This window comes from Ochotona curzoniae, unplaced genomic scaffold (assembly GCF_017591425.1).
Source record: "Ochotona curzoniae isolate NIBS_2020 unplaced genomic scaffold, NIBS_Ocur_1.0 contig_54, whole genome shotgun sequence".
NCBI classification, from domain to species: Eukaryota; Metazoa; Chordata; class Mammalia; order Lagomorpha; family Ochotonidae; genus Ochotona; species Ochotona curzoniae.
Genome location: NW_024466464.1, coordinates 3,148,890 through 3,174,171, shown reverse-complemented (window position 1 = coordinate 3,174,171; position 25,282 = coordinate 3,148,890). Strand labels below are relative to the sequence as shown.

At 56.0% G+C, this 25,282-nt stretch overlaps 1 protein-coding gene across 3 annotated transcripts in view; it reads right to left on the bottom strand.

Annotated features, from left to right (window-relative positions):
* Nucleotides 1-25,282, bottom strand: part of GNA12 (G protein subunit alpha 12) — an 86,907-nt gene that overhangs the window by 6,564 nt on the left and 55,061 nt on the right. The gene's annotated exons all lie outside the window — the stretch shown is intronic.

The following is a 25,282-nucleotide window of genomic DNA, read 5'->3' as shown; positions in this document are numbered from 1 at the left end:
CCGTAGGGATCTCAACCACCCATCCTTTTCCTATGGGGACTGGGAGGGTTTTTCAGACACCCCCAGGTGTCCTTGACTTCTCCTGAGGGGGTGGCACGGACCCTCGCTCTCCTTTGGGACTCCCTGACCCCAGACCTTTCCACCTCTACAGAATGACAAGCTCTGGGTCCATTTGTCTAAACAGCTGGATCTCACAGCCAGGGGTTGGCCGGCCCGTCTCACAAAGGGAGCTCTGAGTTGACTCTTCAGCCACCCATCACTGTGCTTTCAGCTCACCACCTCAAGGACCTTCAGTGGGAAACGGCTGTTCCCTCACCCGGGTTCTCTCGGATTCAGGAGCTGCACCTGCTTTTCACCGAACACCCGGACATCACTCTGGCTCCATCACTACCACTCGATCCGGCCTCCCTCCTCCCAGGGACGGCTCGCAGGACCACGGATCAACCTCTCCCATCAGCCGATCTCACACTGTGTGGGTGGCAGTTCAGCGCACAGGCCTGAGACATCACCTACGACCTACACGGGAGTGACCTTGGATTCTGTCCTTGAGGCACACCCTCCCCGGGGCGCCACTTCCCACCTCGCTCTCTCCCTCCTAACTCTGCCGTGCAGATAAACTGTGATGAGAAGTGGGAACCGTGAGGGAGAGGAGATGTGGGGCGACTGGGCACAGGGCCACGCACAGCGGGGTGACCGTGCTGTGCCCTGACAGGACACGAAGGGCCGCACTGTGCCCCATTCTCGCTCAGGCTTCAGTCATCATGGAACTGCCACAAGCACAGTGAGCATGCGCTTGCCAGGCTCTGTGGAAAGGCCCCGTGCTCACACTCAGCGCTCCCGGACTGTCCCCGCGCTCACACTCAGCACTCCCGGACTGTCCCCGTGCTCACACTCAGCACTCCCGGGCTGTCCCGTGCTCACACTCAGCACTCCCGGACTGTCCCCGCGCTCACACTCAGCACTCCCGGACTGTCCCTGCGCTCACACTCAGCACTCCCGGACTGTCCCCGTGCACTCACACTCAGCACTCCCGGACTGTCCCTGTGCACTCACACTCAGCACTCCCGGGCTGTCCCCGTGCTCACACTCAGCACTCCCGGACTGTCCCCGTGCACTCACACTCAGCACTCCCGGGCTGTCCCCGTGCTCACACTCAGCATTCCCGGACTGGCCCCATGCTCACACTCAGCACTCCCCGACTGTCCCTGTGCTCACACTCAGCACTCCCGGACTGTCAGTAACAGCACACTGTCAGAAAACTGACAGAAGTCGTAAAGCAACAAAGCTCAGTGAGCATCTGCAATGTTCAGCAGCGTGTGGCCCCCCGGCACTGCTCTCGCCCCCGTGGTGAGGGGGCTCTGCCCTGGCAACCCTCCTGAAGGGGCCTCAGGGGGCTGGGTGCAGCCCTGCCTGGGACGGGATACTCTGCGCCTAGCACAGCACCCATGGCAGCAGGACCACCCGGCCTCCCAGCAGATGCGATCCGTGTCCCCTAGGTCACTGGCTTGTCCCCAGGTCCGTCCCAGTGTGTTCCTGGAGCGCCTGCAGAACGCTCACTGGGGGATTGTAGGAGGACATTGTGAGCCTGGAAGGTCAGTGAGCACAGGTTTGCAGTTCATTGGACAGTATTTGCATGACAACAACCAGCATGTAAATGAGAACACCTGGTGGAATATACAAAACAAAAGGAATTCCAATCAAGAGAGGGAAACAGTACGGACTCTCAGTGTATAAAGTCTGAGGCCCCTAATAAACTTCGGCTTTGACCATCAGTCAGGGTCCACGTGTGTTATTATCGGCTCCGTGCACCAAGTCCATCGCTGCGGGACAGCGACGGGATGACATGCACCTGTGCCTGGGAGTTACAGACGCCCGTGTGTGCAGCCGAGCCTGGGAGTTACAGACGCCCGTGTGTGCAGCCGGCCGAGCCTGGGAGTTACAGACGCCCGTGTGTGCGGCCGAGCCTGGGAGTTACAGACGCCCGTGTGTGCAGCCGGCCGAGCCTGGGAGTTACAGACGCCCGTGTGTGCAGCCGGCCGAGCCTGGGAGTTACAGACGCCCGTGTGTGCAGCCGGCCGAGCCTGGGAGTTACAGACGCCCGTGTGTGCGGCCGAGCCTGGGAGTTACAGACGCCTGTGTGTGCGGCCGGCCGGCCCTGGGAGTTACAGACGCCCGTGTGTGCAGCCGGCCGACCCTGGGTGCTCCTTCCTCTGCACGTGCTTATGGCAGCATGCTGGCTGAGCGAAGCCATTGCCGGCGTGCACACACACGCACAGCCCGGCTGCCCCTTTAAGTCCTCCCAGCCCCCTTCCTCCAGCCCCATGTCCACTTCCTGTTCTTGGCAGCCTTTCCAGGGAGCTAAGTTTAGCCACAACCATTTCTAATCTTTCCTCGGGGACACGGCTGAGTCTGGCTGCTGGCTTTATGTGGGCTTGCTGCACATGAGGAGCAGGGCTCCCCCAGGGTGCACGTGTGTTGGGGACTCATCCGTGGGTCCTTCCTCACTGGGAACAGGCCGCCCAGCTCACCGCCTGGCTCTGGGTCCTCTGGGAGCAACCTGGGGCTGCAGACCCACAACAGACAGTGTCCAGCACAGCTACACGGGTAGCGTGAGGGTCACCCGGTGTCACTCACAGGTGGCACCTCACTGACGTCACGGGGGCCGGCCCCCATTGGCGGGGCTGCCTTCAGCGCGAGGCTGAGGGTGCTTCCAGCATGCAGGGTGCTGGGACTGCCTCTGCGCGAAGCTGGGGCTTCCAGACAGGAAGCAGAGAGCAGGAGCGGGGCTGGCAGGCTCCCACCTGCTGGTGTTGCAGTCAGCTGAGATGTGTGGCCCAGAGCGAGTGCGGGCCACTTGCCTCACTTGGAGGGAATGACACTGCTGCCCAGCTTTGCAAACGCAGCCACCGCTCCAGCCACCGCGGTCTGTCACTGCCTTCAGGGTCCCCTTTGACCTTACATTTGCATTTGCTAGCAGGAGAGAGAGAAGCAGAGACGCCCAGACGGCCGCCAGACAGAAGGCCAGCACAAGACAGGACGAGGGCCACCAGGATCCCCGCTCCCTGCAGACCTGCCCAGCCCTCCCGCCCTCAGGACGCATGCTGCCCTGCCGACCATCTTGTGGCCACCGGTCCGCTCCCATCGCTTAACAAGGCAGAGCTGTGGGGAACGGGAGGAAACGCGACCTGCCATATTGTTCCCAAAGAGCACGAATCCGGCCCAGGGGCCGAGAAGGCTGAGGGGGTCTGACCTCGGGGGTCTGCTGCTTTCTGGGAGATCCCACGGTGGGCGAGGTGGGGTGGGTCAGAGCGGACGGGGGCAGCAGTACCAGAACCTCGGCGAGTGCCGAGTCAGCGTGCGCCTGCTGGCTATCCTGCTTAATCCAAACACAGAAGAGGGATTTCCACTTGTCCCTGCTGAAGAAATCAAGGCTTAGCGGTTAACTCGGCCAAGCTTAAAAAATATTAAAAAGTGGAACAGCTACAGCACTCTAAAGTTCACGACTAATTCATGTCGTCCCTGATTCCCGAAGAGCACACGCCATGCTGTCTATTCAGGACTGAAATCCAGCTGCATTTCCTAAAGATTAAACTACAGAATCTCAGCATTACAGTAATCCCATTCCCGACGAGCCTGGGAAAGCAGCAGCAAATGGCTCAAGCCCTGGACCTGCACACACACACGGGAGCCCCAGAAGAAGCTGCTGCAGTCACTCGGAGAGCGAACCAGTGGATGGACTCTGCATCTCCCCGACTCTGCCTTTCAAATGCAGCGAGACGGAGTGAGTGTACGCATGTGCACCTGGAAGCTGATCTGCCAGGCACTTTAGAGACCGCCCTCTGTGATGGTGCCGCCGGGTAACCCTGTCTCTCCCAGTGCCCTGGTGAGAACTAAGTGCCCAGCAGGCTCCTTCCCTCCAGGACTGGCACAGCAATGGGGGAACCTGTACCCCAGGAGTGTGTGCGTCCCAGAGTGGTTCTCACATCAACTCGGGGGCCAGAAGAAAACGTGCCACCCACGTCTGTCCAGCAGGACCCCGGGGACAAGAGGATCCCCGCCAGGCCTGCCCGCAGCGCTCGCCGACGCAGCCTGTGCACTGGTCTTCCGCCGCGGGGAGGCGTTCGCTCAGTATTTCAGAAGACTGAGCCGAGTAAGCAGAAGCGCAGGAGCGAGACGGAAAGCGGCTCCAAGTGCCTTCAGAGAGGGCGCAGAGCGCGAGCTGCTGCCTGCTGCTTCACTCCCAGCTGGCTACAATGCCGGGGACACCCCGCCGAAGCAGAAAGCAGGGTGTCCTTCCAGATCTCCCAGGGGTGCAGGGGCCGAGCACTGGGTTTGTCCCCGGTGAGGGAGGTGATTGGAAGTAGAGTGGCTGGGCCCCGAATGGGGAGCTGGTATGGATGCCAGCCGGGCAGCAGGGGACCCACCCACTACGCTGCAGTTCCTCCCACCTCCTTTACTTTTACCAGCTCAGTTAGCAGCTGGCTGACACACACATTCTACACTAAAAGTAAGATGTGAAGCTCTCTCTTTTTTATATTCATTACATTTTTTTTAAGTTCAAGAGACACGGGAAGAGATCTGCCATCTACCGGTTCACCCCTGAAAAGCCAACAGCAGCCAGAGGGCGGACCGGAGCCAGGGCCAGACCCCAAACTGGAATCTGAACTCGCAGGCAGCAGGAGGAGGTAGCCGCTAGCCATGACGGCTCCCAGGTCTGCATCTGGCCGCACCCTGGCACCCCTACAGAGCTGGGCGCCATGGGCATCTTAGCTGTGACGCCGAATGCTGCTCCTCCAAGTGCCCTTTTTCTTTTTAAAGATTTATTTTATTTTTATTGGAAAGGCGGATATACAGAGAGGAGAGACAGAGAGGAAGATCTTCCGTCCGATGATTCACTCCCCAAGCGGCCGCCACGGCTGGAGCTGAGCCAATCCGAAACCAGGAGCCTCTTCCGGGCCTCGGAAGCGGGTACAGGGTCCCAGAGCTTTGGGCCATCCTCAGCTGCTTTCCCAGGCCACAGGCAGGGAGCTGGAAGGGAAGTGGAGCTGCCGGGATTAGAACTGGCACCCATATGGGATCCCGGGCATGCAAGGCGAGGACTTTAACCATTGCGCCACCGCGCTGGGCCCCAAGCGTCCTTTTTAAAGAAAACATTCCCTTAGAAGCCAAAGCACAATGACAAGACCAAACGCCACACTGAGTTCCTGGCTGCCACAGCAGTCTGATGCCACGGTGGAGAGTGGGGCGGGCACCGTGCAGTGCCTCGTGCACACGCTGCAGTTCACATGTCTGCCACAGGAGAGCGCCAGTCTCTCTGTGAAGACGGGATCCTTTCGCTCACCCAACACGGGATGGGAAGGGCATTGAAGGAGAGAAAACATTTCACTTCTTTGTAAAAATTATCTTGAAGAATTTAACTGTAGCATTCTTGAAAACACCACCGGCCCGGTGGCATGGCCTAGCGGCTAAAGTCCTTGCCTTGAATGTGCCGGGATCCCATATGGGCGCTGGTTCTAATCCAGGCAGCTCCACTTCCCATCCAGCTCCCTGCTTGTGACCTGGGACAGCAGTTGAGGACGGCCCAAAGCCTTGGGACCCTGCACCCGTGTGGGAGACCTGGAAGAAGCTCCTGGCTCCTGGCTTTGGATTGGCACAGCATCGGCCGTTGTGCTCACTTGGGGAGTGAATCATAGGATGGAAGATCTTCCTGTCTCTCCTCCTCTCTGTATATCTGACTTTGTCATAAAAACAAATAACTCTTTTAAAAAAATGAAAAAAAAAAGAAAGGAAACACCACCAATACAATTCTCTCGTTTGGCAACTGGCACGAGAATGGGCACAGCAGCACTGAGCTGGTGCCAGGAAGACTCGACTGCCCATCAGCTCGTGAGGACACCCGTGGACTGACAGCTGTGGGAAGGAACAGGACGTGAGCCGCGCACACTGTGCCAAGTGACGGACCAGAGGAGGCGCCACGCTGTGCGTCACTTCCGGGAAATTGCAGAGGGTCTGCAGGCGGGAGGCGCTGAGGGCCGCCTGGGGTGGCAGCTGGGGGGGGGCAGGTGGCGGGCGCTGGGAGAACGGAAATGCTCTAAACCGGGTTATGGCGGTCGTTGCACAACTCGCCAAATTTACTCCAAGTCGTGGAATCGCATAAAAAGAAAAAAACTTTCCACAGAAGCCAGTTACTAAGATGCTTCCTGTTTTGCTCACACTGAGGACTAGTTAGGCCCCGTCAGTATCTCCCACACAGCACGGCTCTGCTCCAGCAGCCCATTCTGCAGGTACAGGTCCCATCAGAAGGGCAGTTCCAGGGCCGGACTCACCGTTTATTAAACCACAGTTATTTAACAAAACAGCGGCAGGAAGTTAAGCAGTTCAAAGGAAGCACAGCCACGTCCCTGGAGGCGCTGCAGGCTTGGGCCTGTCTCCTGCCCACGTGCACGCTCACGCTTTGCCACCAAGGCTGCTGCCGGGGAATGGGCAGGCCGGAGTGGGAGGCCGTCGTCTCTCCCGGAGCCGAGTGCCCGCTAGGAAGTGAGCATAGCCGCAGACACCCCCCAGGGCTGCCCCCAGCCCCCGCCGCGGTGCGGGGTGCAAGCCGAGCACACCCCTGCCCTGGCGTGGCCGAGGCCACGGCCCGTCTGCCCGGAGGCTGGTTCATCATGCTTAGTCTGTGAGCTAAGATCCTTGCTCACACAAGACGGAACCTCCCCTAGCGCCCCAGAAAGTGAGAAGAGAGTCCTTGATAGAGTGCACCCAAGGAACCAAGGGGCGACCATCCATACTCGAGTGCAACACGTGGGCGTGCACGTCTTCAGGCTTGGGGGCAGTAGCCGAGGAGCACCAGGAGCCAAGGGCTGGTGACCTCGGGCTGGTGACCCTGGGCTGGTGACCCCGGGCGTAAGCACCTTAGGGGAGCATACCTGCCATTTCAGCCATGACATGAGCATGGCATGAGCTGGAGTCTGCGGCCCAAGCTGTGCTGCCCTGGGGAGGGTCTGGGCAGACGCTTTCTCCCACAGGAGGGCTCGGTTGCACACCCCTCCCCCCTGGCTCACTGGGCAGCCTCTGGGCTGTTTCTGGGGCTCACCCCAGAGTTCCCACAAGGATGCCACAGGGGAGCGCATGGAACCCGTACATGACTCCACTGGCCCCAGAGGCTGTGGCACACTGCTTTTGGCTGCACAGCTCCGAGGAGCGGGTCTCCCCCTGACTACATCACAGCGGGGGTCTCCCCTGATGACATCACAGCGGGGCGACTCCCCACCACTCTGCAGCTGGGGGTCTCCCCCTGACCACACTGCAGCTGGGACTGTCTGACACCCACCTCATCCATTCCTGGTGGCCTCCAAGCTGCTCAAGACCAGACAGTTCTTGTGGGGCCCAGGGTGGGGCCCCATGTTCTATTTCAGACCCCAGGTCTCTGAGTGCCCAAGGCTTCGCCGGATCCAACTGAGCAAACAAATGACTTCCTTTGCCAAGGCCTGCCCTGCCCTCCAAGGGCAGCGGAGAACTGGACAGAGCGCTGAGGAAGGCGGGGCAGCTGCAGCCCAGGCCAGGTGGAGCCGCCATGGGGCCCCTGTCTCACTCCTCACAGCGTGTGCCCGCCATCCTGGAGGGATCGTGCAGACACGCTGTAACTGGGCCTGTGAGTGGAGTCCTCAGAGGCTCAGGCTGCAGACACGAGGTGCTACCACGGGCCAGGCAGACTGTGCGATGGACGGTCACATCTTACTGCTCTCCGTCATGCCTTCCTGTCCACGCAGCCCGCGAGGTGGCAGTGGCGGCTCTAGCATGGCGCTCCCAGCTCCCGGCCAGCCCAGGCCGGGCTCCTGCAGGGATCTGGGGAGTGCTCACATGAGAACGCCCTTGCTCTGTCTTCAACTTAAACAGAAAACAGTGGAGAAATAACCGAAGAGCAAAATCATCACTGGCTGACGGCCACTCAGGGCTCTGGGGTCAGCCACTGGATGAGCTGTGCGCTCAGAGGTCCCCAGCAGAACGCATGTGTCCCCGCGTGTCCCAGTGCACACTGCACGACGGCCACTCAGGGCTCTGGGGTCAGCCACTGGATGAGCTGTGCGCTCAGAGGTCCCCAGGAGAACGCATGTGTCCCCGCGTGTCCCAGTGCACACTGCACGACGGCCAGTCGGTGCTCTGGGGTCAGCCACTGGATGAGCTGCGCGCTCAGAGGTCCCCAGCAGAACGCGCGTGTCCCCGCGTGTCCCAGTCCACACTGCACGACGGCCAGTCAGGGCTCTGGGGTCTGCCATTAGATGAGCGCTGAGCTCATAGGGGTCCCGGGCAGGAACTCGCGTGTCCCAGTCCACACTGCCTTAAACCAGGGCGAGGGCACACGGTCACAGGGCACCCTCCTGGCATCCCCACTGCTCGGAGCGCACCTCCACACCTGAGCCCTCCCGTCCATCACACATGGCTCTCTCCCCTCGCCTGCAAGCACCACGCTGGGTTCTTCTTGGATACCTCATGGAAGAGGGGTAGCACAGAACTGTCAGTCCGCTTGGCTTACCTCACCTCCCACGACAGCCTCGGGCCTCTCTCGGTAACACCTGTGCACAGGTGGCTGGGGGCAGCCCCTCCTGTATCACGGCGCCTGGTTTAGATAAGCTCTGCTCACGACCCACTCCAGCTGGAGTAGACCAGAAGCCAGGACCCAGGAGCCTCCTACAGATCTCCCATGTGGGTGCAGGGTCCCAAGGCTTTGGGCTGTTCCTGACTGCTTTCCCAGGCTACAAGCTTGGAGCTGGATGGGAAATAGCGCAGCTGGGATATGAACTGGTGCCAGGCAAGGACTTTAGCCACAGAGTCATTACACAGGGCCCAGAATTTACATTTTTATTTTAAAGGCACCATGAAGGAGGAGGGAAAGAGAAGAGGAAAAGCAGGAGAAAAGAGAGTGAGAGAGAGACAGCATATGCTGATTTGTTCCTCAGATGCCTGAAGCATCCAGAAATCCCCCTGGGCCTGGCAGGGACCCCAGAGCTCGGGCCATAACCCATGGCCTCTCAGACACAACAACAGGGAGCTGGACCACCAGTGCGAGTAGCTGGGACTTGAACCAGGGACCCCAGAGCTCGGGCCATAACCCACGGCCTCTCAGACACAGCAGCAGGGAGCTGGACCACCAGTGCGGGGTAGCTGCGATGAACCAGGCACTGGTGTGGGAGCCCTGACTCACCAGTGCGGGGTAGCTGGGACTTGAACCAGGCACCTGTGTGGGAGCCCTGACTGTCACCAGTGCGGGGTAGCTGGGACTTGAACCAGGCACCGGTGTGGGAGCCCTGCTGTAGGTTTAGTCCTGCGCTGCAGTACCCACCCTGCTTGTCTCCCTTAACAAACGTAAGTTTTGTCTATTTTTTTTCCTTTTGTTGTTTGTACTTTTGGTGCCACATCCAAAAAATTATTAAAGTCCAGTATCGGGCCCAGTGCGGTGGCCTAGCAGCTAAACTCCTCGCCTTGAACTTGCCGGGATCCCATATGGGAGCCAGTTCTAATCCCGGCAGCCCCACTTCCCATCCAGCTCCCTGCTGTGGCCTGGGAAAGTAGTCGAGGACGGCCCAAAGCCTCGGGACCCTGCACCTGTGTGGGAGACCTGGAGGATTCCTGGTTCCCGGCTTCGGATCAGCCCGACGTTGCAGCCACTTGGGGAGTGAGTCAGCGGATGGAAGATCTTCCTGTCTCCTTTTCTCTGTATATGTGACTTTTCAATAATAAATAAATCTTTTAAAAAAGTTCTAGCTCTCATATTTAGATCTTTAATCCAGTTTGGGTTAGTTCTGTATGTGGTGTAAGATAAGGGATAAACACTTTTAAAAATAACTACACGACGTTTGCTGAATCAAGGCACAAACATCTCTCTGGCCTTGCTGGTGGAGTTCCGGGAAGCCGGGCGTCTTCCTCTTCCGAGCGGCACCGGTGCGAGCTCTCCACACAAGCTACTGACAACCAAGTCGGCAGCCTGTCCTCCAGCTGCTCTGCCTGTGGGCTAGCAGTGGCCGCGCAGTCGGCAGCCGGTCCTCCAGCTGCTCTGCCTGTGGGCTAGCAGTGGCCGTGCAGTCGGCAGCCGGTCCTCCAGCTGCTCTGCCTGTGGGCTAGCAGTGGCCGTGCAGTCGGCAGCCGGTCCTCCAGCTGCTCTGCCTGTGGGCTAGCAGTGGCCGCGCAGTCGGCAGCCGGTCCTCCAGCTGCTCTGCCTGTGGGCTAGCAGTGGCCGCGCAGTCGGCAGCCGGTCCTCCAGCTGCTCTGCCTGTGGGCTAGCAGTGGCCGCGCAGTCGGCAGCCGGTCCTCCAGCTGCTCTGCCTGTGGGCTAGCAGTGGCCGCGCAGTCGGCAGCCGGTCCTCCAGCTGCTCTGCCTGTGGGCTAGCAGTGGCCGCTCAGGCCGGCCAGAGTCTGGGCTGCATCTTCGTTTCCTTGCTCATTTTACCTTCCCTTACCATCAGAGTTCTGAGTTCGGGTGGCGTGGTACACGTCACAGGAGCCTTTAAGCACAGACGCCAGCCGGCGGGGATGCTGGCCCTCATCAAGGACCTCACCATGTCCCCAGTGACACAGACCCTGGTCACACCAACAGGAAGTTGCACTAACTGCAGGGGCCAAGTCCAGGTTGCGTCAGATCAGGTTTGGCTGCCAAGTAAGTTACCAGAAATGTTTCCATTTTGAGTTTATATACACAGAATCTGCCACTGCAGGGCCCAAGGAATGGTAATTCCCCTCTCATCTCTAGCCTCACTCTGCTGAGCAGCTGGCTTTCCGTGGGCGTGCCTAGCGTGAGGCTGAGGGTTACTCGTGGGACAGAAACGCCCGGAGCGTGGAGATGCACCGAGGCTTCCTGCAAATGGGCCACGCAGGTTTGAAACCTGCGCCACTCTGGTCGAACACCTACTGGAAGCTGTGCTGACCAGCTGGGCTGACATCCGGCGGAACAGAGGGCTAAGGTGCAATTGCCAGGCCTCCCCACACTGGACGCTGCTAACCAAGCTGAAGAGTGGTGCTTCACTACAGCTTAAGTCTGTGTGTGCACCGTGCAGGCAGGAAGAGGTCAGGGTTTTTTGTTTTGTTTTTTGTATTTTATAAAATAGAAAATTTATGATTAAAACTCAATCAAAATAAATCATTGGGACATGCAGAGAACATTCAACCCAAGCTATACGCTGATCTGGTGTGGGGGAAATAAAACAGGTTGCCTGGATCCCGGTGAGAGAGGAGTTAGACTGGGTAGTAGGCAGTTAGGGTATTCTGGGTCCCCGAGTAAAAGAGAATTTCCCCACCATGTCTTGGATTCACCAGGGCACGTCTCTTCCAAGGGACAGGGGTGCTATTAGCATATCAATTCCCCACCTGAAGTATCGGCCATCACCTCCGGCCACTGTGGGAGGGCCTCAGGCTGATCTCTTTATCATTGAAAGGAGAGCAGGAAGAAGTAATACACATCTGCCTAAGGCCTGGAATGTCCTGTGTCTGGCACCTCTGTGGCCTTTTGTCCCAAGGCCAGGTACCATGGAAACTAGGAATTTTCTTTGTTCATGGAGAAACATCTTTGAGAGAAACTTATAAAAGGTGCATTTCCCACCATCAATGCGGGTTCTTGTCCTCCTGCCACTGTGGCAGGGGTAAGGGTCCTTTCTATCTCAAAACCCCCTCCCGTCGCTAGGACGGGAGTCTCTCTTCTCAGCTTTTCTAATAAATCTTGCTTTAAAAAAACTAAACTGTCTCCGCACGAAAATTCTTCTTTCCTGCGAGTCAAGAATTGAGGTTGCTGCCATACTCGGAGTCAAAAATCCTGCAACAACGGAATCAGCCACACACCGTCTGTGGGGTGAACCAGAGGTAGGACTCTGTCCCTCTGCCTTCCAGTGAAATCAAACGAAACCAGCAAACCCCAAAGCAGCACTGGACGTGCGAGCCCCTGGCTGGGCACCAAAGGAGGAAGGCACCGCTGGCTGAAATGAAAGCCACAATACGGAGTTCGGGCAAGGGGACGACGGCACACATCACACTCCATTTTGTTCTTTTCAACTAGAGCAAAGGAAGGGGGAACAGAATAAGTGAATAAAATCACAGGGAAGCTGTCAAGGGCAGGAACTGTCAACAGGCAGGCTGCCTCGTGTCCAGCTTTCTAGAAGGGGTAACAACACCCCACGTGGTCAAGCTGCCCAGACAACGGCCGCTCACGGGGTGAAGGTGAGCCACGGGCAGGGGCGCAGCTTCGACCTCCGCTCCCGCTCCACGTCACGGGTCGGAAGTGCTGGCCCTCCCTTCCGAGCCACAGGACAAGAGTGGGAGCGGGGAGCCCAGGAAGGGAAGTGCTGGAGGTCCGACTTGGCTGCCTCCCTCTCCACCTGAGCCCCAGAGAAGTGGAAGGCAGCTGGCGAGACCCCCCAGCACACTGCTTCTTACTGTCACTGCAACAGAACAGATGTAAGCTTGAAAGGGACTCTACCAATTACACGGAAATGTTCTGTTTGCATGAAGGAGCGCAAACGCAGTCGCTTTCCTGGCAGGGGGCTGAAGAGAGGCACGGGGCGCTGCAGGGGTCCTACTCCAGGGCATAGGACAGGTAGGGCTTGGGCAGGTGAGTAGCCCAAGTGCCTGCTACAGCCTGTTAGTGTGTGAAGGATGAAGGGGTGTGAGGTCCTCAGAAGGCCAGCCTGGCCAGCCGCTCTGCTTCCCTGGTTTCTCACTGACTCCATCCCCTGCAACCTGCCCCTGAGGCCCCCCTGGCCTTAAGACCTGGTCTTAGGGGCCCGACCTGGCCTTAAGGGGCTCAGCTGGCCTGGCTCACCTGGCCTCAGGGGGCTCACCTGGCCTGGCTCAGCTGGCCTGGCTCACCTGGCCTCAGGGGGCTCACCCTGCCTGGCTCAGCTGGCCTCGGGGCTCAGCTGGCCTGGCTCACCTGGCCTCAGGGGGCTCACCTGGCCTGGCTCAGCTGGCCTCAGGGGGCTCAGCTGGCCTGGCTCACCTGGCCTCAGGGGGCTCACCCTGCCTGGCTCAGCTGGCCTCGGGGCTCAGCTGGCCTCGGGGCTCAGCTGGCCTCGGGGCTCAGCTGGCCTGGCTCACCTGGCCTCAGGGGGCTCACCTGGCCTGGCTCAGCTGGCCTCAGGGGGCTCAGCTGGCCTGGCTCACCTGGCCTCAGGGGGCTCACCCTGCCTGGCTCAGCTGGCCTCGGGGCTCAGCTGGCCTGGCTCACCTGGCCTCAGGGGGCTCACCTGGCCTGGCTCAGCTGGCCTCAGGGGGCTCACCTGGCCTGGCTCAGTTGGCCCCAGGGGGCTCACCCGGCCTCAGGGGGCTCACCTGGCCTCAGGGGGCTCAGCTGGCCTTCAGCTGCAGTCCCCCCACCCTACAAGCCCAAGCGACGTCCTTCCTGAGCAGCCAGGTATTTCCTTCCTGTGGGAAACTGCGGGAATACAGTGAGATTGACATGCTCATGGCACCAGGAACAGGATCCATTAAATCTGAGCTGTGATTACTCACTCAGACTTGAGAGCAATTACCTGTTTATAAAAAAGAACTCTGCTTGCCTGTAACTGCTACAGAAGACATGACACACAACCAAAGTGCACATGCCTGGGGACTCGCTACAATCAGGGCAGGAAACCCACAGCCGTCACCCCACGGCTCCCATGTACTATGGGCATGTCCACACACACTGATGAGAGAGCGAGAGAGAGAGCGAGAGAGAGAGAGAAAGAGAGAGAGAAAGAGAGAGAGAGAGAGAAAGAGAGAAGAGAGAGAGGGAGAGAGAGGGAGAGATGAGTGGCCCCATTTGCTGGTTCACTCTCCAAGGCCGTCAAGCAGGGAGCCGGGAACTCACTGCAGATGGCTGTGTTAGGGACAGCAACCCTCTGGGGGCAGGGCTAGCAGAAGCCGGAGGCAGAGGGCTGCGGTTGGGAGGGAGGTGAGCCCCTGCTTTTAGGCACCAGCTCAAATGCCTTCCTCACATACATCTTATATTTACAATTAAACTGGCCATCGCAAGGAAGTCTGCTGAAATTTTGATGGGGATTTTGTGAGTCTAGAGTAACTTGGAAAAAATATACATTTGCATCAAACTTTGGGCCCACATACATGGTACACCTACTCACTCATTTAGGTCTTAATTTCACTCAGCCATGTTTTCGCAATCTGCAGTAAATCTCATTAAAACTTTGCACAACTTTGGCTAAATTTATCCCTAGAAGATTCCATTTGCGGACTTAACAGCAAATGCGTCCCTTTTTCCATTCTGATTACTTTTTGCTCGCGTGTAGGAACACTCCAGTGCTGCTAAGCGCACTCACCGGGCCCGCAGCTCCTCTGTAGTAAGTATGAAGTCCTCCCTTCCAATCCACATGTCTTCCAGCATCCTGACTCGGTCCTGGCCTCGGCCTGCACACAGGAAAGCGCAGGCCCCCGGATCGGTCCTGGCCTCGGCCTGCACACAGGGAAGCACAGGCCCCCGGATAGGTCCTGGCCTCGGCCTGCACACAGGGAAGCACAGGCCCCCGGACTCGGTCCTGGCCTCGGCCTGCACACAGGAAAGCGCAGGCCCCCGGATCGGTCCTGGCCTCGGCCTGCACACAGGGAAGCACAGGCCCCCGGATCAGTCCTGACGTGAAGGGAGAGCCCCAGGTTTCTGCTGCACATTTGTAAACACCAGATGTCGAGGAAACCATGATCTTCCCGGTAAACAGCCTTTCCGCAGCGCTGAGCTGCTCACGTGGTTTCCTCACACGGCGCTGAGTTAACTGTTGGATTTCAAGTCCGGTGAACTTCACTTATCTAGGGCAGCATCCTGACTCCAGGTTGTTATTCTTGTATGCTGTCCAGTTAATTTGCTAGTACTGTGTTCAGAATTTGATGTACTGGCAGGTATGTACATGTGTGGGTGTATATCTGAAAGGCAGGTTTGACAGAGAGAGAGGAGAAACAAAGAGAGGTCTTCCACCATTACTCTCCAAATGGCTGCAACAGCTGGAGCTGAGATGATGCCAAGCCAGAAGCCAGGAGCTTCTTCGGGGTCTCCTATGTGGATGCACGGTGCCAGGCTTGGGGCCACCCTGCCCTGCTTGCCCAGGCCATGCCACGAGCAGGAAGCGGAATCCAAAGTGGAGCCCAGATGAGGTGTCAGTGCTTGCAGGCAGAGGATCAGCCTGTGAGGCCAACGCGCCGGCCCCCGTGCTCCGAGTGTCTAAGCGAACCTGGGATGCTGGTGTGCAGTTTCTCCTCGCGGCCCTGGCTCCCACACCGCTTGGTGCTCACGGCGCTGTCTCGCGCACCTCCTTCGGGAGACGTTGCCCCCTGCTGCCCTCGGAAGTCCGACCTTCACTCAAGGCTGTCAGGAAACAAGCTTTGTCTTTCTGACATCTGTCCCACGTGGCTGGTTTTGGTCACGGTTCCTACGCTGCATCTTTCCCACCTTTTGTGTTCTAATCTGTTTTCACACCACAGTGCATGTCTTGGTTTTGTGCTCAATTTGAGCGTCTGTGTCTTTTAATCAGGTTGTCAAAGCATCTGTATTGAGTATGTTTTCCTATAGTCAGCTTTAAGTTCCTCCAGTCGCTATTTTCTCTATGTGTGTTAATCAGCTCTTTCGTCTCATTTCCTCCTTTTTTGCCTTGAGTTTTAATGATTCTATTTTATCTCCTTTGTTGGCATACTGCTTAAATTAAGGCCTGTGTACCTCTTTTTTTTTTTTCTCTTTAAAGATTTATTTACCTTTAATGGAAAGTCAGATATGGAGAGAGGAGGACAGAGAGGAAGATCTTCCGTCCAATGATTCACTCCCCAAGTGGCTGCAATAGCCGGTGTTGCGCCAACCCGAAGCCAGGAGCCAGGAACTTCCTCCAGGTCTCCCACGCGGGGGCAGGGTCCAAAGGCTTTGGGCCGTCCTCCACTGCTTTCCCAGGGCACAGGGGGAGCTGGATGGGAAATGGGGCTGCTGGGATTAGAACTGGCGTCCATATGGCACTTTACGGCAAGGACTTTAGCTGCTAGGCCACCGCGCTGGGCCCTGTGTACATCTTTAATTTACTGCTTCAAGGCGGATTCTACTTGAATTTAGAACCTTGATTACAGCGTCACCTGCACGCCTCCCTGCCCGGCGTTTGTACTAACGCCTCGACACTGCTCTTACTTCGTCCAGTTACCTTACAGGTGTTTCAATTACAAGAGAAAACCCTGTATGAGCCTTCATTACATGCTGCCTCTTCTGCTGCATTTTGTCTTGTTGCATAAATGCATATTCAGTTGACCTACAGTTGCTGGGGTTGGTGCAGAAGGTGTGGATGGCACGAAGGTGTGAAGAGAACAGCTCCCCTGCTTGGCAGGGCCCGGGGAGCTTCCAGCTGTTAGGCAAGGCCCAGCGAAGTCTCTCTGACCGCCTTGATGCTGTTTCACCCTGGCTGCATGGACACTCAAGCACCCATTAATATTCTGTAATCTATGAGGCATTGTTATTTGCCCCTGCGAGACGGTTTTTTCCATTGATGTGAGCTTGAGAGTTGATGTCACTGATAATGTCTTGGTGAGTGGGCCTTTGACAATTTACACACAGGAGCACAATTAAGCCCGTGCCATTTTTGGACGCCTTATTGGGTACTTAACCATTGCCTCAGAATCTGTCCCACACATGCAGCACTCCTTCTGGGAAGGGGCTTGAAAATATCCTAAATGCTAATGCAAGTGATGGGAGTGAGAGCTGAAACTGCTACGGCAATAAATATAGTTATTGTTATCTCAAAGGCCAGCCTGCCTTTGCAATTTTTTGGAGCATAGAAAATGTAACTGTTTTAGCCGCTTTTATAATTTTTAGCTAGAGGAATTAAGGATGCTTTTATTAAAGAAAAATGCTTTTGATTATTGTCTCACTGTTTATGGGGTTATAGAGTCTACAGTTGTAGCAGGATTTTATATTTGAAATTTCTGTTTTAGATTTTAGGTTTTTCCCCTTGTAACCTATTTTCCCATTAAATGATGGGTAATTGTGGAAGCAGAGATGTGGTAGGAATGTACTACTGATTAGCAGATAATCGCACGTGCCTTGGCCTTGGAGTCCTGGCTGTTGCTCCATTGCTACTGTTGAAGAATAAACAATAGCTTGCTTTGAAGAATATGAATACAGTATTCTGCAGAGTTGTCTTTCGGGGCACCTGCTTAGTCCTGAAGTGCAGATGGGTGACCAGATGTCTGTACGTGCCCCCCCTAGACTTGAAGTAAAAAGAGAATAGTTGCTTGTGCAGAAGCTAGAGAGGGTTTTGAGTAAATAAAAAGGACAGCTTTTTCTTGAGCTGCTGTGAGAACGCACCAAGTGTCTGTGTCTTTCTTTATCGCTGACTCCACGCACCGTTCCCGAGCTCCGAACTCGGCTGGAGCTGGACGGGCATACAGTCCTGCTGTGAAATACCTCCTTAGGCATCTCAGACTCCGTGGCTGATGGCAAGGAATTCACCAGGTACTGTGTCTCTAAAGAAGTCTGCATTTTCCCTTTTCTTTTTTTTAAAGATTTATTTACTTTTATTGCAAAGTCAGATATACAGAGAAGATCTTCCATCCGATGATTCACTCCCCAAGTGACCGCAACAGCAGATGCTATGCCGATCCGAAGCTGGGAAGCAGGAACTTCTTCTGGGCCTCCCACACAGGTGCAGGGTCCCAAAGCTTTAGACCGTCCTCGACTGCTTTCCCAGGCCACAAGCAGGGAGCTGGATGGGAAGTGGAGCTGCTGGGATTAGAACCAGTGCCCATATGGGATCCTGGCGCCGCCACACCGCCAGGCACTTCCCTTTGCTTTTCTAAACAATTTTCTGCCAGGCATGCTGGCTAGGTGGACAGTCCTCCAGGACGCTGCTCTACTGTCCTTTTGCTAGAATCACCTGGACAAGTGCCTACGTCTCCGGGCACAGCTCTGCGGTGCGTGTCTCTCACTCCATGGCTGGTCGGCCTCAGGCTTTGAGGTAACTTGACTCAGGATGTGCCCTGTGCTCCCTGGGCGTGCCCTGCTGAGCTCCGTGCTCCCCTTGAGGTCCTCAGACCCCTAGGCGTGCCCTGCTGAGCTCCGTGCTCCCTGTGAGGCCCTCAGACCCCTGGGTGTCTCAGGTCATGGCTACATCACACTGGGACACATGTGGCTACAATGTTTCAAGCGCTTTGTGTGTATGGCATGTTACTGCTGCAAGCATCATACAACTCCAAAACCATGTCTCATTCTGTCCAGTCTCTTGCTGCCTGGGCCCATGGAGCAGAAGCTGTGACAACTGCCCGACAAGTACAGAATGAACTGCCAAGCCAAGCTGGGGAGACGCGTCTCGCCAGCTCTGTCCACGCCTCCGTGCTCTGACCTGGCTGGCCTCTGCTGGGTGGCCACTGTGCACACCCCTCAAAGGCACGGAACTACACCGGCAGCAGGGAGATTCACGCTGAGTGAACTGTGCTCAACAGAGCCGCCAGCAAGAAGGCAGCCTGAGCTAAACCAAGATCTCCTGACAAAGAGGCCCAGGACGCCAAGAAAACGACAGACAGCCCGAGAGAAAAGGCAGAGTTCACAGAGAACTGCAGAGCAAAGGGTGTCGCCCTGGCCAGAAGATGTGAGACAGCACGAGACAAGCTCATACTGCAGTGCAGCAAGCGAAGCTGCACCGCACTGGAGTGCTGCCTGCATTCCTGGCTGCTCTGCTTCCCATCCAGCCCCCGGCACGGAGGAATACTTGGTGTCTGCCACCCATGTTGGCGGCCTGGATGGAGCTGCCCAGTCATCTGAGGAGTGAACCGGAAGATTCAAGATCTCTTTCTTTCCCCTACCTCAAGTAAATAAATCTTAAATACAAAAGAAAGAAAATGAACATGAGCTAAAATGTCAGTGATGCCGTCAGGATGCTGTCGCTGTATGGAGCGTGCAGGAATGTTCACACATCTCTGGGGAGAAACAGCACAAACCTGCAGGCTAGAACCACCTCGTCACAAACACGCAAGCCCGTGCCTGCGGACAGCCCTCAGGGGAAGCAGTGCCTGCAATCACCCCAAGCAGCTTTATCTGTGACAATGAAACCAGACCCAGGGTTTCCACCACCTGCAGAAGGAACGACTCAGGGATGGAAGGCAGGCTGAACACAGCACAACCTGCCCCACGTGGTCAACACAGGAGGGCCACCGTCAGGCGTGGGCGACCTTGACAATCACAACAGGAGCCTCACCGGAATGAGTGTTATCAAGTGGGTGCTGAAATGCCTTTTCCTGTTCAGGGGAAATACATAAGCTCACACATGCAGAAACACAGCACCTGCCGTGCTGCACACACACACACACACACACACATTTACTCCCCAAATGACCACAATGGCTGGGCTGGGCAGAAGCCAGGAACTTCTTATAGGCTTCCTGCATGGGTGCAAGGGCCCATACACTTAGGCAAGGAGCTGGATGGAAAGTGGAGCAACTGGCCTTGACACTCTGTGGTCACACAATTTCTAGATTTTTCACACATAAATTACGCCAACTGAAGCAAGCAAACCTGTTGAAGTCACTCCTCACACTTGCAGGAATAGCTACTTGAAGAGACGAGCATGCAGCTGGAGCTCCTATCTGCCAGTGGAGCACATGCCCATGGCACTGCTGGGCAAATCCAGCCCTGAACGAGGGCGAGGCTGCCCCAGGGGAACCTGACACAGGTGCTGCCCCGTCCTGACCCAGCATCCCCCAAACACTAGAGCGGGGCAGTGTGCCGTCAAACTGTGCACACTCAGAGACCAACAAGGACACGTGACCTCCAGTCACCTGCCATACACCGCTGAGGAAGAAGGAAGACGGAGCTGCCTGACACCGCGGAGGGTCAGGACTGGCTGACCAAGAGCTCATGCCGTCTCCTAACCTAGCCGCTGCCTGTGAAGACCAGCCGAGTTCACAAACGTGCACTTTAACTTGTGAACATGCACGTACGTGTGTACGCACACACACGGACACACAGACAATTCCTTAAAATGAAACGGGAAGGTAACACGCAGTGGTGTGTCAAGTGTGAACTATTTACGACTGCAGGACCATGTCACGGAGGTGACATCTGTGCCAAGATCTTCATGGCAGGAAGCAGCTGGATCTAGGCAGGAGAGCAAGTACGAAGGCCTCCCTCGGCTACAGCGTTCCCAGACCAGAAGGAACACAAGAGCAGGAGGTGGGGTGCACAGTAAAAAGGGGGGAGGACGTTCACACTACTGACCGACTGGATCTACAATTACAAAACTTCAATGAAGTAGTAAGGCAGGGCAGCACTGCAGGGATCGGGCTGAGGCTCAGCGTGTGATGGACAGTGACAGAGTGAGTGAGTGCTGGTTACTAGGTGATCAGGCTGAGGCTCAGCGTGTGATGGAGAGTGACAGTGCAGTGAGTGCTGGTTACTAGGTGATCAGGCTGAGGCTCAGCGTGTGATGGAGAGTGACAGAGTGAGTGAGTGCTGGTTACTAGGTGATCGGGCTGAGGCTCAGCGTGTGATGGAGAGTGACAGAGTGAGTGAGTGCTGGTTACTAGGTGATCAGGCTGAGGCTCAGCGTGTGATGGAGAGTGACAGAGTGAGTGAGTGCTGGTTACTAGGTGATCAGGCTGAGGCTCAGCGTGTGATGGAGAGTGACAGAGTGAGTGAGTGCTGGTTACTAGGTGATCAGGCTGAGGCTCAGCATGTGATGGAGAGTGACAGTGCAGTGAGTGCTGGTTACTAGGTGATCAGGCTGAGGCTCAGCGTGTGATGGAGAGTGACAGTGCAGTGAGTGCTGGTTACTAGGTGATCAGGCTGAGGCTCAGCGTGTGATGGAGAGTGACAGTGCAGTGAGTGCTGGTTACTAGGTGATCAGGTTGGGCCTCTGCGTGTGATGGAGAGTGACAGTGCAGTGAGTGCTGGTTACTAGGTGATCAGGCTGAGGCTCAGCGTGTGATGGAGAGTGACAGAGTGAGTGAGTGCTGGTTACTAGGTGATCAGGCTGAGGCTCAGCATGTGATGGAGAGTGACAGTGCAGTGAGTGCTGGTTACTAGGTGATCAGGCTGAGGCTCAGCGTGTGATGGAGAGTGACAGAGTGCAGTGAGTGCTGGTTACTAGGTGATCGGGCTGAGGCTCAGCGTGTGATGGACAGTGACAGAGTGCAGTGAGTGCTGGTTACTAGGTGATCAGGCTGAGGCTCAGCATGTGATGGACAGTGACAGAGTGCAGTGAGTGCTGGTTACTAGGTGATCAGGCTGAGGCTCAGCGTGTGATGGAGAGTGACAGAGTGAGAGAGTGCTGGTTACTAGGTGATCAGGCTGAGGCTCAGCATGTGATGGAGAGTGACAGTGCAGTGAGTGCTGGTTACTAGGTGATCAGGCTGGGCCTCTGTGTGATGGAGAGTGACAGAGTGCAGTGAGTGCTGGTTACTGTCTCTGATCTGTACCCCTCCAGGCCTGGACAGCTGGCACACATGTGCTAAGCAGCTGGGCCTCCTCATGGGTGACCTGCCCTGGTCCTACTATGGCGGGCTTTGGGAAGGGAGCCGGCAGATGTCAGATAAATGAACACTATTAAAAAAAAAGGTTTATTGTAAAAGCAGGTCAGATTTAAGAGGGACAAGAGAGATCTTCCATCTGCTGGTTCACTCCCCGAGTGGCTGCAATGGCAGACTGAGCCAATGTGATCTGAAGCCAGGAGCTTCTTCTGGGTCTCCCACGCGGGTGCAGGGTCCCAAGGCTCTGGGCCGTCCTCGGCTGCTTTCCTAGGCCACAGGCAGGGAGCTGGATGGGAAGAGGGGCCGCTGGGATTAGAACCAGCACCCAAATGGGATCCTGGTGCCCACAAGGTAAGAATTATCCACTAAGCCATTGCATTGGATCAAGTAAACACCATTAAAAAAAAAATATATATATATATATACACACACACACAAGGTTTTATTCAACACTTTCAATTGCATAGAGGTAGAGTTACAGATTTGTCTTCCCCTTTTCCCTTTTAAAACCTTCTCAAAGACAAAGCACCTAGAGCATGTATAGACTCTATGCTATTTTTTCCTTTTTAAAATCAAGTGAAGCATGACGCTAAGTTTTGTGCTAAAGGGCCAACTTTCTTTTTCTTTTATTATTAATTACATTGTATTATGTGACAGTTTCATAAACTCTGGGATTCCCCCAACCCCTTCCTCTCCCCTCCACCCATGGTGGATTCCTCCACCTTGCTGCAGTATTATAAATCAAATTCAGTTGAGAGTCTTTCATTGCAAGCATATACCAAGCAAAGAGTCCAGCATCTAATTGTCCAGATATATTCAACGGTTTCTTGGGAAGGTCATCTCTGGTCTGGAGGTAGAGCTGGCAGAATATCATCCTAATCAATTAAAGGCCCCAACTTAACATCAACGACAATTTACAACATTATGGCATTAATTGTCATGGTATTGAGTAACCAGGGTTACAAGATGCAAGCTCTCAACCTCACCTGTGACTACTTCTTTGACATTTTGATTTTAGTTTGTACATAACCAGCTTCTACACACCTTAAAATGGCTGTAGGGTACTACTCAGCTCGTGTCTATCCTCATTTTAGTATTCAGCAGTCCATAGCGTTGAGGCATGATTCTGCTGAACCTGGCTGATTTTAGGATAGTCTAAACTGGCTTATAACTCTAGCAAGGCATATGACAACAGTTGAGGTGTAGAACTATATTGGGAGGGGTGTGCAGAGAATTCTTCCGTTCCCCAGTGAGGAGTATCTAATCTCTGTGTCCCACCTAGTAAGGTATATGTGAATCCACACTGCTTCCTGTTTGGTTCTAAGCTTTCCTTACTGTTCTCTGTCTATTCTGATTGTGTTTGTTTGTTTTTGGGGAGGAGGCTCTGCAGCGACCCTGATGGTCATTGCCAGAGAGGATGGGGATCCAAAGTTGGAACTAAGTAAGGACCAGAGAAAGTTCCTCTCCCGAGTCCCGAAGGAAGTTTGCTGTTCTCTGTCTCCGGACGGCTCAGGGCTCCTGGCTGTTGTTCCGATGACCTTCGGTCCTGCGTGGAAGGATCTGGGCTTCTTCCCCCCCATGTGGGAGATCCCAACTGGGGTGGGTGACCTCAGAGTCCTTGGCCTCCAATGGCACTCCATTTCCCCGTGGTCTCTTTGGCAGTTGGAATTTAGTCCTTGGTGCCCGTACTGACAGTAAAGGACCAACTTTCAACGTTCACCTCTTTGACACAGAGAACACACTTGTACCACACCCACCTCACTGCTTGCTTGTCCACGAGACAGCCCCTGGCCAGGACTGGAGCTGGCAGCGTGCCCCAGCCCTGCTGCTCAGGTGGAGGGACTCAGCTCTCCCTGGCATCACTGCTGCTTCCAGGACCCACGCTGCCCGCAAGCTGGGCAGGAGTTAGCGCCAGAAGTCAAGCTAGGCGACACAGCCACTCCCTAGGTCCAGCTTCACTCAGGGCTTGGTTTGATGACAAAAGCAGTAACTGCCATGACAAGTCTTAAATACATGGGAGTCATCCTGCACTAGTATCAATGACACCATGTTTTAAAAGTTTTTTTTTTTTTTAAATTATAAAGTCAGATAAACAGAGAGGAGGAGAAACAGACAGAAAGATCTTCTGTCTGCTGATTCACTTCCCCAAGTGGCTGCAACGGCTGGAGCTGAGCCAATCTGAAGTCAGGAGCCAGGAACTTCTTCCAGGGCCCCCACACAGGTGCAGGGTCCCAATGCTTTGGGCTGTCCTCGGCTGCTTTCCCAGGCCACAAACAGGGAGCTGGATGGGAAGAGGGGCCACCGGGACGGGATCCTGGCATCTTCAAGGCAAAGATTTTGGCTGCAAGGTGACCATGCTGGGCCCCAATGATGCCATTCTAAAAGTAACATCAACTACGTAATTCAATTTGGTGGTAATGTACTTATCATAAGGAGTATCTGATTTGGACTTTCCACCAAGTTATCAATGTCTTCCCCTCTATTACGAGTCGCTAAGATTTTAAATGAAGGCTTTGGCATAAAGTCCATGGAACAGAGGGAGGAACCAAGTGAAGTGGCAGATGGGTTCCCCTGTTCTCCATGCAGGCTGGCGGCTGCTGCCGAGCAAGGCTCTTGAGGGTTAAGGATTTAAATAGGTGTGGACTAGGGTACCCCGTCTCACATGTCAGCACACTGCTTTCTATTTTACAGCCTCGCCCAAGTGCTACTGCGCAAGCTGACTGGACCAAGAGCCAGCGTGACTTGTCGCAGACGCCGAAGTGACTAACCAAGATGAAGAGCGACAAGGAGGACGAGGAACAATGGAAAACAAAAGCTCAGTCCCCAGCTGCCCTGCCTCAGCCTGCGCTGCTCTGCTCATAAACACAGCGCGCCCAGAGACCGGGTCCCACGCAGGCACCTGCTGCGGGGAGGCCCCAGCTGCCCTGCCTCAGTCTGCGCGCTCTGCTCATAAACACAGCGCGCCCAGAGACCGGGTCCCACGCAGGCACCTGCTGCGGGGAGGCCCCCACTGCCCTGCCTCAGTCTGCGCGCTCTGCTCATAAACACAGCGCACCCAGAGACCGGGTCCCACGCAGGCACCTGCTGCGGGGAGGCCCCAGCGGCCCTGCCTCAGTCTGCGCGCTCTGCTCATAAACACAGCGCACCCAGAGACCGGGTCCCACGCAGGCACCTGCTGCGGGGAGGCCCCAGATAGCTCTGTGCAAGGCACTGGTCTCCTCAGAAAGTCCGACACATTCCCCCGTGCATGGAGCACGCTGCTGCTCCCACAAGCCTGGGTGAACCACCCCAGGAGTGGGGTCACAAGGGGGCTCGGCCTTCCCACTCGCTCCCTCACTCCCTCTTGCACGAGGCCTCACCAGAGTCCACCCTGACTAGTGTCCAGCAACAGAAACCACCCCAAGACACACTGGACGCTGAGGCAGAAGGGAGCGGGGGAAGGGACCCTGAAGGCCTATTTCTCTTAGAAAAACAAAACCCAAACACTTAATACAGAAAAGAGCTTTGCCGTTCTCAGGATGCCTTCCAACTCCAGGAGACGGCGCCTCTGGGGGACAGCACGCCTCCCCGCTGTCACCAGGCCCGAGGATGTGCGGACACTGCTGCTGGGGACCCGTCGCACCGGGCGGGCTGGCCTGGCTCAGCTGTGAGCTTTGCTCTGACAGGAAGGGCCAGGCACAAGACACTTCCCTCTCTTCCATGGGACTACCCAGCCTTCTGGAGCCCGGCTGCTGCCCGCCCGCCCGCCTGCCCGCATGCCTGTCCACCCGCCTGCCCCGTCTCCCCCACTTCCTCGGAGCGTCTCCTCCGTCGCTGCAAAGCACCT